Genomic DNA, 12,117 nt, shown 5'->3' with positions numbered 1-12,117 from the left:
CTGCTGCAAGACAAGGGGGAGCCCTGGGTCAGAGGGGGGTTGGGGAATCCAGGCCACCCGCTGGCCCCGGGGTGCAGCCTTGAGCAGGGTCTGAGCCGCCTCGCAGAGCAGGGAGGAGCCCAGGCTGGGCATGGAAGGGACGGGCCCCCAGGGAGAGCAACGGGAAACCTGGAGGGAAGGATCCAAACCTGCAGCTTCTTCTCTCCCTCTGCCCCCACCCCCACTCCTCTCTGGAGCTCCAGCCCAGCCCGGGAGCAGGGCCCGGAGGGACGTACCTGTGTGTGGATGGGCTCCTGCTGCCAGTCCCCAGACACAGTCTGTCCCACGGCCGCCCTCAGCAGGGGGCTCAGGAGCTGGGCCTGTAGGGGAGGCTGCAAGGTGCTGGCAGGAGAGAGGGGCAGAGACTGTTCATTCAGCAGCAGGGCTGTGTCCAGACTCAGGGGGTTTTTCGGGAAAAGTAGCCTTTTTCCGAAAAAACATCACCTGCGTCTAGACTGCAGTCGCGTTCTTTCGAAATTAAATCGAAAGAACGCGGCTTTTCTTTCCACGGCGGTAAACCTCATTTCACAAGGAAGAACGCCTTCTTTGGAAAGTGCTTCTTTCGAACGAAGGCGTTCTTGAATGGAACTAGGGCTTCTTCGAAAGAGAGCATCCAGACTCACTGGGTGCTCTCTTTCGAAAGAGGCTTGCAGTCTAGACATAGCCCAGGAGACAGAGACTTTCCCACTCCCTGGTCAGGGGATCTGCTCTGGGGGGGAGTCGGCGGGGGGGGCGGGGGGGGTCGGTACCTGAGGCTGCAGGCGGCGTTGAGGCAGTCGGCCAAGACCAGTGGGGTGGGGGAGTCCTCCATGATCTCCTGTGAGACCCAAGGAGACAAAGGGGCGTGTGAGGCTGGGGCCCCCAAGAGACGCTCACACGGCCAGCGCCCCCACCCAGCAGGATCCAACCCCACTGCCTCCCGCTGGCCTGTAGCCCCCCTGCCCAGCACAGGGCCCCTCCCAGCACCCCCCTCCCAAACCGGGACCAGCTCAATCCTTGTCCCCAGGCCGTCTCCTGCCCCTCACTGCCCTGGTGACCAGCCTCTGAAACTCCTCATCCCTGCTCCCCAGGCGCATCCTCAGCAGCCCGCTCTGCTAACCTTCCAGCTCCCCCCCCATGGCCCGGGGAGACCCCTCCCTGTTCCGAATCCCCCTCCCTGTCCAGCACCCCAGACCTGCCCCATTTCTGTGTCCCTCCCTCCTCCAGCATCCCCGCCCACCCTCCCCATGTCCACTTCCCCCTCCCCCTCCAGCACTCCTGGCCCCACCCATCCCATTTCCAGCACCTCCACCCGCCGCCATGGCCCAGGCAGACCCCTGTCCACCCCACGTATCCCCTCCCCTCCTCCCGGCCGCCGCGACTCGCTCACCACGATCCTGGCCATCATGGTGTCCTTGCAGCAGCGCGGCGCCAGGGTGTCCTCGCCCCTTTGGAGGGCGGCGAGGCAGGCGGGGGGGACGGCCAGGAGGAACCGCTGCAGGGCGGCTGGGCTCTGCACCCCAGAGAGAGTCTGTGAGCCTGGGGCCTGCCTGCCCCCCACGGACAGCTGCAGGGCTCAGGCCTCCCAGGAGTGGAGGTGGGAGCTGCCGGTTGTCCAAGCACCCACACTCCCCCCGCAACTGCTGCCTCAGGCCTGTGGGGGCCCAGCTGGTGCATGACAAGAGACCTCAGCTTGGGGGGCCCAGGTCATGCAGGAGAAGGGGCCCCAGGGGGATCCCCAGGGACAAGCCCCTCCCGGAGGGGGGGACGTGCTGGGAAGGGGCCGGACAATCTCGGGTCCCCCCCGTGTGGAGAAGGTTCCTACCGTGTCCCGGGTGTGGAGCTGCTCTTCAATATCATAGATGGCCCCTTCCTCCACCCGGGAGTCCATCCGCTCCTGGCAGAGCTCCGCCGAGGCGCAGGGGGGCTCTGTGCGGGAGGGAAGGGACCAGGGTGACTCCAGCGGCCAGCAGGGGTCACGCGCCCCCATGTCAGGGACCCAGGGCAGGTTTGGCCCCACACGCCCCTCGCAGGGACCCATCCCCCTTCCACCCTCACATCTGCCAACGCCCTCAGCAGAGCCCCCGCCAGGAACAAGAGAGCCAAGCAGCAGCTCCTGCCCCCATCCATTGCCCTGGCTGCGGGGCAGACACTGGGGCTGCCCCCCCGTGTACTGGGTGAGCCCCTGGGCCCAGCATGTTCACGGCCCCTCACCTGGGTCTGAGCGGCTGCAGGAGGTGGCCCGGCTGCAGCTGGAGGCCCAGGCGCTGCTGCTCACTGAGCTGGACCCACAGCTGCAGGGGCTGGTGCGGAGAGGCTGGGGGCTCCCGGAGACTGGCAGGTCCCCGGGGGCCGGGCAGGGCGATGCCCCCTGGTGGTAATGGGGGCTGGGCTCCTGGGGCAGGTGTTTCTCTCCACAGAGGAGGCCCCAGAGCCACCCTACCCGGCTGCCCCGCTGGGCTGGGTCCCGCCTTCCCAGCCGCCTCTGGAGCCAGGTCCGGAGGGGCCTGGCCGGTGGGCGAGTCGCCCCGAGCTGGTGGGATTCAGCTTCCCCGCCCGCGGGGACGGAGGAGCTGCTTCCCACCGGCCCTGGGGCCATCTTCAGGGCTTTCCGGAACCACAGCCTGATGTGTTTGGCCATGCTGCAAATGAGGGGAGCAAAGGGGAGCTTGGGGCGCAGCCTGCAGAGCGAAATCCAGGGGTTCCAGCTCCCCAGAGCGACTGCCCCCAGCCCCCAAATGGCCCCTTGCTTATCGGCTCGGTCTTGCACAGGCACTTCTGGCCCTTGACCGAGGGCTGGGCCTGCCTGGAACCCAGCCGGCCCCGGGCGGGATCCAAACCCCTGGGGGCTCTTACCTTCTGCAAAACGCTGTCCGGATGTGGAACTCACAGAGGACAAAGCAACTGTGAGCAGGAGACGCACCAGAGCTAAAGCAACCGGGGGTCTCCAAAGTCCCCTGGGCCCGCCCCCCCCTTTTCTCAGCCTGAGATGTGGGTTCCTCTGTGAGGTCACCACCTCCCCACCTGCCCTTTGCCTGATCTGCTGAGGGCTGCCCAAAGCCCCTGTGAGGTCACTGCCCCCCCCACCTCACCCTGCCAGGCAAATGTCCTGCCTCTGGCCACCCCTCTGGGAAGTTGGAGCCATTCCTAGGGGTCCCCCCCACTCCCTGACTGGGCATCCTGCAGCCAGCAGCTCCAGTAGCCCCATAGGCTGCTCCCTGCCCTACACTGCAGGCTTCTTGCACAAGAACTGTTTCACACCGGAGTTCTTGCGCAAAAGGTCTCGTGCAAGAGCACCTCCACCCTGCCATGTGCTTTTGCACAAGAGTGTCCATGGCATTGTGAACGCTTTCTCGTGCAAGAAAGCTCTGATGACCATTTTAGCCATAAAAGTGTCTTGCTCAAGAAGCCCCTGGTGCCCGTCCACGCTGCCTTCTTGCACAACAGCTCTTGCACAAAAGGGGCTTATTCCTCGTGGGGAGAGGAATAACTCCTGTGCAAGAAGCCCTCTTTTCTGATGCTTTACTGCAAATTTACTTGCACAAGAATTCACGTGCAGTGTAGACGCGCCACAAGTTTTTGCACAAGAACAGTTGTTCTTGAGCAAAATGCCTGCAGTGCAGACGTGGCCTTGGTGTCACCCAGCACTGGACTTCCTGGCCAGGAGCAAGAGTTAGAGCCTCCCACTCGCCCCGCTGCCTCTCACGGGCTCCCGTCCGGCCCCAGCCCTGGGCTTTGCCCTAGCGCATCCCAGCAAGGCCTCTGGCCTGCACTAGACCCATTGACATGTGGAGACTCCACCACTGCCCTGGGGCGCTTTTGTCTATGGGACTCGGACTCACAGCTGAGCATGGAGCCTGATTTCTCCCAGGACTTGGGCTCTTTCCTGGCCAGGCCCTGGAACTGGTTCCACCTTTGTCTGCCAGGGACCGATACTGTCTCTCCAGGGAGGCCCTGCAGTGCAGGCACCTTCCTTTCCCCCCTCGGGAGCAGTCATTGTTCTGCACCCCACAAAGCAGTGGGGGGCTCCTGGCTGCCCCAGCTCCAATCTCTGAGCTTCTCTCTCAACGGGGGCCAGGCCTGGAGGCTCTAGTCCCCCTGGGTATGTATTTCTACACTACCCCGCTAGTTTGAACTAGGGGGGTAATGTATGCATACCGAACTTGCTAATGAAGCCCGGGATTTGAATTTCCCGGGCTTCATTAGCATAAAGCCGGCGCCGCCATTTTTAAAAGCCGGCTAGTGCGAACCCCTCCCATCATGCGTGGGGTCTCCTGGTACCGGAGGGAGGACGGGGGCAGACCAGGAAGGTTAATTTGATGTTGCAGCGGCAGGAAGAGGAGGGGTGGCGCAGAGGAGCTGTCAGTACATTATCCCAATACGCCATCCCAGTGCAGGCGTCGCACTCAGCTCTACCTGCGCTGAGCAGAAAGGGGGTCTAGGACACACACACAAGTAGCCCCAGAACCACGCAGGAGCAGAGTCGTTCTGCGAAAGGGAGAGGTTTATTGGGTCTGCGAGGGCGGCCGTAGGGGGGTGTCGTGTGTGTGCCACTCATCTCCGTCTGGGCAGCGGCACCGGTCGGGCTCACAACTGGGCACAGGACCCGACCACGGCACCATCGATCTCCAGTGTATCGATCTGCTGGAAGCCGCGGCAGAGCTGAATTGCAGAACGGCTGCCCATTGGCAAAGACCTTGAAATGCTGGTTCCTGCAGCCGATGGAGAGGAACCCACTCCTCCTGGGGGGAGGAGCAGCCAAGAGAGGGACCCACTCAGACCGGTCTGGCAGCGTGACGTAGTGGAACCAGCGCTGCCTAGGTAGGCTTTTACCTCCCCCCAGTCTGCTTCTGAGACCGAGTTTCCCCCTCTGCCCCATGGGCTAACAACAAGGCACTTTACAAACATTCTCTGTGTCATCGGCATTGTATGAAGGGGGAAACTGAGGCATGGAGCGGCATCTGATTTATATAGCTCAACCCAGTCCCCACCCCTCTCGGTCTGCAGGAAAAGAAGCCAAGTGCTCTTGTTCCCACTACTCCTCCATTCCCCTGCTTCCACCTGATGTCAAATACACAAAGCTCACTACTTCTTCTTTCCTGCACTTAAGCCAAGCAGATCAGGATGGGGAGGAGACATGAGGGAGCCCCCAGGCTCTTGCTCTCTCTCGCACATACACACACATATATTACTTTAGAAAATGCCAGGTGTGAGCTAGAGGAGAATCTCCATTAACTGTTAGCACTATAGGGCATATGATACATACATAAAGCATTTACAGTCCATCCAGCAGAGGGCAACAATACACCCCGCACACATGTAGCTCCCCCTCCTTTTCCAAATGCCCCAAGATTTAAACTACTGGAGACTACCCATTAGCTGCTAGTTGTATAGGAACTATGGGTATGTCTACACTACAAAGTTAATTCGAACTAACAGCCGTTAGTTGGAATTAACTTTCATAGGTGCTACACATACAAACCGCTAGTTTGGACTTAATTCGAACTAGGTAAACTTCATTCTACCAGGAGTAACGCCAAATTCGAATTCAGTAGTTGGAATTAAGGGCTGTGTAGCCACTTAATTCGAAGTAGCTGGAGGCCAGCCCTCCCCAGGTTCCCCTGGTGGCTGCTCTGGGCCAAACCAGGAAAACTCCTCTCCTCTCCCCAGCCCTGGGGCCCTTAAAGGGGTAGACTCTGGCCAGACGGCACTTGCCAGAGCCAGCCCTGCCAGCAGTCTCTGCCCCGAGCCAGCGGCTGCAGGATGAGCCAGGCAGCCAGTGCCAGCGAGCCGTCCCCCCGCCCAGTCCCCCAGCACCCAGGGGCCAGCCAGGGGCCGTAGATGGCGCGCACCCTCCTGGTCTAGTGTGGAGGTCATGGACCTCATTGAGGTTTGGGGGCAGGCCCCCAGCGTCCATGATCTCTGTACTAGGAGGAGGAACGTGGCCGTCTACGGGCGCATAGCGGCCGCCATGGCCCGAAAGGGACACAGGCCACCCAGGAGCAGGCGAATCCTGGTGTTCTGGCTGTGGGGGAAAAAGACAGCCACAAGATGGCGTTTGGAGTCACACGGGCGAGTCGCCTGTCCAAGCGGGACCGAGTCCCTTCCAAAGAGAAACCATGGCAGCCATGCAAGTCCAAGGCTGCACAGGAAACCTCAGGAGCTGCGACTGGGGCTCAGTTCGCGCGGCCACGCTTCCCAGGGGAGGCATGAGACAGGCCCAGAGGTCTGCGCAGCAAACAGGCCCGCAGGAGGGAGGCGGCTAAGAACCCGCGCGGCTCGTGCGTTTCTCCCTCTCAGCTGGCGTAGAGGCGGGAGGGGAACGACACCTGCCCGGCTGGAGCTTTCGCGCTTGGGCTCGGGGCTTAAGCCCCGAGGCCGAGGCCCCGGCGCGGTTGCTGGGAGACGGGCTCCCGTGGCACGGCACGGCCCCTGAACCTTGCCGGCCACAAGGCGACCTCACCGAGGCCGAGAGGGATGGCTTGGAGGTGGCAAAAGGGAGCCCGCTAGCAAGCGCCAGGAGACCGAGCGTAGCCACGTCCCCGGGTGGGCTCGAACCACCATCCTTTCGGTTAACAGCCGAACGCGCTGACCCATTGCGCCACAGAGACCTCGAAGGGGTTTCCGAAACGCTGCCTAGCAGCCTGCTCCTCTGCCTGGCCGTGCCAGTGCAGCCCAGGTGCTAGAGTGGATTGCGGGCAGTCTAGCCCAAAGGGAGCAGAGTGGCGCAGCGGAAGCGTGCTGGGCCCATAACCCAGAGGTCGATGGATCGAAACCATCCTCTGCTATGTGTGGGCCGGCCTCTTTTGACTCCGCGCCTTCACTCCAGGCTGCAAGTAGCTAAAGGCCAGGCCAGGATGCCGCCTGCGGGGAAGCTCTCGGCAGCCCCCCGCTTCCTGTGTGGGAGGCACGGAGGCCTCCTCTTCTGTCCTCAGGCAACAGGGCTTCCTCCTGCCCTTTTCCCACCCACAAGGGCCGCCGGGACTCGCTCAGGGAGCGTGCCAGGGAGGCTCTCCAGACGCTCGTGGAACAAAGCACTTCTGGACCACGCTACCCAGAGCCTTCATTCAGGCCTAGACAAAACGCCTAGACAAAGAGCTGCCACAGCATCAACACTGGCCTTGCTCTACTACTCCCAGGCACGCCAAACCCCTCACAAAGAGAACTTCTGCCTTCGCCATACTGCTCAACAACAGGACACGCGAGCAATTCCCTCCGACGCGCCGCTTCTCCCGCATCGCCACCACCCACGCTCTTTAGGCACACGCCGGCTGACCAAAACCCATCTCATCCCATCAAAAGCTTCTGCCCAGCCCAAGAGGACCAGCTACGTTCCCGGCTCAATTCATCCCTTACAGTCAGAGCCAAAAATCACCAGCTGACGGTCCTTCAGAATCCTCAATGGAAAGGGGGAGAGGGAATTGTGGGAGCACTCGCCACGTTCTCGGTTGAGGCTTGCAGCAGTCATGGAAGAGAGAGCTGGCTTCGGTCAAGTCTCGGGAGTACGGCCACGGCTTGGACGGGTCCTTCAGTCCTTGGCTCAGAGCTTCGGTTGGTAGCCCACATCCTCCCGAGGTAAAAAAGCAGGAGGGCTTTCCTTCCAGGGCCTTTTGCATCTTCTGCCGTGGGAGGCGAATCCTGGTGTTCTGGCTGTGGGGGAAAAAGACAGCCACAAGATGGCGTTTGGAGTCACACGGGCGAGTCGCCTGTCCAAGCGGGACCGAGTCCCTCCCAAAGAGAAACCATGGCAGCCATGCAAGTCCAAGGCTACACAGGAAACCTCGGGAGCTGCGACTGGGGCTCAGTTCGCGCGGCCACGCTTCCCAGGGGAGGCATGAGACAGGCCCAGAGGTCTGCGCAGCAAACAGGCCCGCAGGAGGGAGGCGGCTAAGAACCCGCGCGGCTCGTGCGTTTCTCCCTCTCAGCTGGCGTAGAGGCGGGAGGGGAACGACACCTGCCCGGCTGGAGCTTTCGCGCTTGGGCTCGGGGCTTAAGCCCTGAGGCCGAGGCCCCGGCGCGGTTGCTGGGAGACGGGCTCCTGTGGCACGGCACGGCCCCTGAACCTTGCCGGCCACAAGGTGACCTCACCGAGGCCGAGAGGGATGGCTTGGAGGTGGCAAAAGGGAGCCCGCTAACAAGCGCCAGGAGGCCGAGCGTAGCCACGTCCCCGGGTGGGCTCGAACCACCATCCTTTCGGTTAACAGCCGAACGCGCTGACCCATTGCGCCACAGAGACCTCGAAGGGCTTTCCAAAACGCTGCCTAGCAGCCTGCTCCTCTGCCTGGCCGTGCCAGTGCAGCCCAGGTGCTAGAGTGGATTGCGGGCAGTCTAGCCCAAAGGGAGCAGAGTGGCGCAGCGGAAGCGTGCTGGGCCCATAACCCAGAGGTTGATGGATTGAAACCATCCTCTGCTACGTGTGGGCCGGCCTCTTTTGACTCCGCGCCTTCACTCCAGGCTGCAAGTAGCTAAAGGCCAGGCCAGGATGCCGCCTGCGGGGAAGCTCTCGGCAGCCCCCCGCTTCCTGTGTGGGAGGCACGGAGGCCTCCTCTTCTGTCCTCAGGCAACAGGGCTTCCTGCGGGGCCGCCCCTAGTGGCCATGGCGTACGCCTGCCGCAGCTGTTTTACTTTCAGGTGCTCCCACGGCAGAAGATGCAAAAGGCCCTGGAAGGAAAGCCCTCCTGCTTTTTTACCACGGGAGGATGTGGGCTACCAACCGAAGCTCTGAGCCAAGGACTGAAGGACCCGTCCAAGCCGTGGCCGTACTCCCGAGACTTGACCGAAGCCAGCTCTCTCTTCCATGACTGCTGCAAGCCTCAACCGAGAACGTGGCGAGTGCTGCCCGTGCTCCCACAATTCCCTCTCCCCCTTTCCATTGAGGATTCTGAAGGACCGTCAGCTGGTGATTTTTGGCTCTGACTGTAAGGGATGAATTGAGCCGGGAACGTAGCTGGTCCTCTTGGGCTGGGCAGAAGCTTTTGATGGGATGAGATGGGTTTTGGTCAGCCGGGGAAGTAGTTCGAATTAAGTAGTTTGGGGGAGGAGGCGGGAGGGAGACCAGGGACCGCGCACGTGGGCCATGCCTCCCACGGATCACACAGACACCTGTGCACGTGCAAGCACATGCCATGCCACGCTCCAGCTGCGTGACACCCAGGGGCCGTGGCCCAATAGGCACATGCATGTCTGAAGAGACCTGACATGCTCCTGACCCTGGGGCGGTACCACAACTTCACGAGTTTTGCTTACAACACACCTGTTGATACAACCTAGAATCATATTTGCTTTTTTTGCAACAGCATCACACTGTTGACTCATATTCAACTTGTGGTCCACTGTGACCCCTAGATCTCTTTCCGCCATGCTCCTTCCTAGACAGTCGCATCCCATCTTGTATGTATGGAACTGATTGTTCCTTCCTAAGTGGAGCACTTTCCATTTCTCTTTATTAAACCTCATCCTGTTTTCCTCTGACCATTTCCCTAACTTGCTAAGGTCATTTTGAATTATGTCCCTCTCCTCCAAAGAAGTTGCAACCCCACCCAGTTTGGTATCATCTGCACTTTCACTTTATTACCTTCCAAGTGTTTGCATATGATTTCCTTAATTACCTGCTCCATTATCTTCCCTGGGACAGACGTTAAACTGACCGGTCTGTAGTTTCCTGGGTTGTTCTTATTCCCCTTTTTATAGATGGGCACATTATTTGCCCTTTTCCAGTCTTCTGGAATCTCCCCTGTCTGCCATGATTTTTCAAAAATCATAGCTAAAGGCTCAGATAGCTCCTCTATCAGCTCCTTGAGTATCCTGGGATGCATTTCATCAGGAGCTGGTGACTTGCTGACATCTAACTTTCCTAAGTGATTTTTAACTTGTTCTTTGTGTATCCTATCTTCTAAACTTACCCTCTCTCTGCTTGTATTCACTACGTTAGGCACACCTCCAGACTTCTCGGTGAAGACCGAAACAAAGAAGTCATTGAGCATCTCTGCCATTTCCAAGTTTCCTGTTACTGCTTCTCCCTCCTCACTAAGCAGTGGGCCTACCCTGTCCTTGGTCTTCCTCTTGCTTTTAATGTATTTATAAAAGGTCTTCTTGTTTCCCTTTATGCCTGTAGCTAGTTTGATCTCATTTTGTGCCTTTGCCTTTCTAATCTTGCCCCTGCATTCCCGTGTTGCTTGCCTATATTCATCCTTTGTTAGTTGTCCTAGTTTCCATTTTTTATACGACTCCTTTTTTATTTTGAGATCATGCAAGATCTCCTTGTTAAGCCAAGCTGGTCTTTTGCCATATTTTCTATCTTTCCTACACAGCGGAATTGTTTGCTTTTGGGCCCTTAACAACGTCCCTTTGAAATACTTCCAACTCTCCTCAGTTGTTTTTCCCTTCAGTCTTGCTTCCCATGGGACCTTACCTACAAGTTCTCTGAACTTATCAAAATCTGCCTTCCTGAAATCCATTAGCTCAATTGTGCTGGTCTCCCTTCTACCTTTCCTTAAGATCATGAACTCTATTATTTCATGATCACTGTCCCCTATACTGTCTTCCACTTTCAAGTTCTCAACTAGTTGCTCCCTATTTCTTAAAACCAAATCCAGAACAGCTTCTCCTCTGGTAGCTTTTTCAACCTTCTGAAACAGAAAGTTGTCTCCAATGCAGTCCAGAAACTTCTTGGATAGCCTGCGCCCCGCTGTGTTAGTTTCCCAACATATGTCTGGATAGTTGAAGTCCCCCATCACCACCAAATCTTGGGCTTTGGCTAGTTTTGTTAATTGTTTAAAAAAGGCCTCATCCACCTCTTCCACCTGGCTAGGTGGCCTGTAGTAGACTCCTAGCATGATATCACCCTCGTTTTTTACCCCTTTTAGCTTCACCCAGAGACTGTCTACACAGCTATCTCCTACGTTCATCTCCACTTCAGTCCAAGTGTGTACATTTTTAATATACAAGGCAACCCCTCCTCCCTTTTTTCCCTGTCTGTCCTTCCTGAGCAAGCCGTACCCTTCCATACCAACATTCCAATCGTGCGTCCCATCCCACCAGGTTTCTGTAATACCAATGATATCAAAGTTGTATTTATTGGTTAGCAATTCCAGTTCTTCCTGCTTATTACCCATACTTCTTGGATTTGTATATAGGCATCTAAGATACTGATTTGATCTTGCCTCCCTGTTGTGCCCTGACCCTCCTTGCTCCTTCCCATTATAGGCCGTAATCCCCCCCATTTCCAACCCATCTCTCAGTCCCGCACATTCAGCACTTACCTGTGGGCTTCGCTCACCTGTCCCCGTCGAACCTAGTTTAAAGCCCTCCTCACAAGGTTAGCCGGCCTGTGTCCAAACTGAATGACAGGAAATTACCTGTGAGAAATTTGAATGTGTGGAATCCAGGGAGCTCAGGGCTGGGGTGTGTGGGTGTGGGGAGCTCAGGTTAGGGGGATGGAGTGTGAGGATGTGGGGGAGCTCAGGGCAGGGGGGTGGGAAGTTTGTAGATGTGGGGGAGCTCAGAGCAGTGGGATGGGGAATGTGGGAGTATGGGGAGCTCAGGGCGGGGGATGAGGAGTGTGAGGATGTGGGGGAGCTCAGGGCAGGGGGTGGGGAGTGTGGGAGGATGGGGAGCTCAGGGCAGGGGTATGGTGGAGCTCAGGACAGGGGGCTGGAGAGTGTATGGGTGTGGAGAGCTCAGGGCAGGGAGTCCAGGAGTGAGGGGGGGCGCAGTGCAGGGATTGTGGTGCAGGAGTCAGGGGTAGGTGGTGGGGGGTGTTTGGACGCTCAGGGCAGGGGACTGGGAGTGCAGCCACTACACTACTTGGCCACCAGATCCCTGGAGTACACTGTGGCTGTGCAGCCCAGCGTGCTGACAGCACCCAAAGCCCCGCCCCCAGCCCGCCAGGCTTAGTGGGGCACCCCAGAGCGGCTTCCTATCGCCCTTGTCTAGCACAACATGGACAGTTGGTTCCCACTACCGTGATCTCCTGGGAGACTGAGACACCATTCTGCCAGGACGGCCCAAGCTGCTGAGGGAAATTGCCCCTCACCATCCCGTCTATCCAGGTCCCTCTGCCTCTGGGTTTGTTCTTCAAGGGCCAGACGCGTGGGGCTG

General features: G+C 58.7%; 2 non-coding genes across 2 annotated transcripts; both read right to left on the bottom strand.

The window, feature by feature from the left end:
* Window positions 1-6,555: 6,555 nt before the first annotated feature.
* On the bottom strand, window positions 6,556-6,629 carry TRNAN-GUU (transfer RNA asparagine (anticodon GUU)). The gene has a single exon. It is a non-coding gene; the product is annotated as a tRNA-Asn (tRNA).
* Window positions 6,630-8,180: 1,551 nt separating this feature from the next.
* Window positions 8,181-8,254, bottom strand: TRNAN-GUU (transfer RNA asparagine (anticodon GUU)). Its single transcript has one exon. It is a non-coding gene; the product is annotated as a tRNA-Asn (tRNA).
* Window positions 8,255-12,117: the final 3,863 nt, after the last annotated feature.

Source organism: Pelodiscus sinensis, chromosome 25 (assembly GCF_049634645.1).
Source record: "Pelodiscus sinensis isolate JC-2024 chromosome 25, ASM4963464v1, whole genome shotgun sequence".
NCBI classification, from domain to species: Eukaryota; Metazoa; Chordata; order Testudines; family Trionychidae; genus Pelodiscus; species Pelodiscus sinensis.
This window is presented reverse-complemented; position numbering and strand designations above follow the sequence as displayed.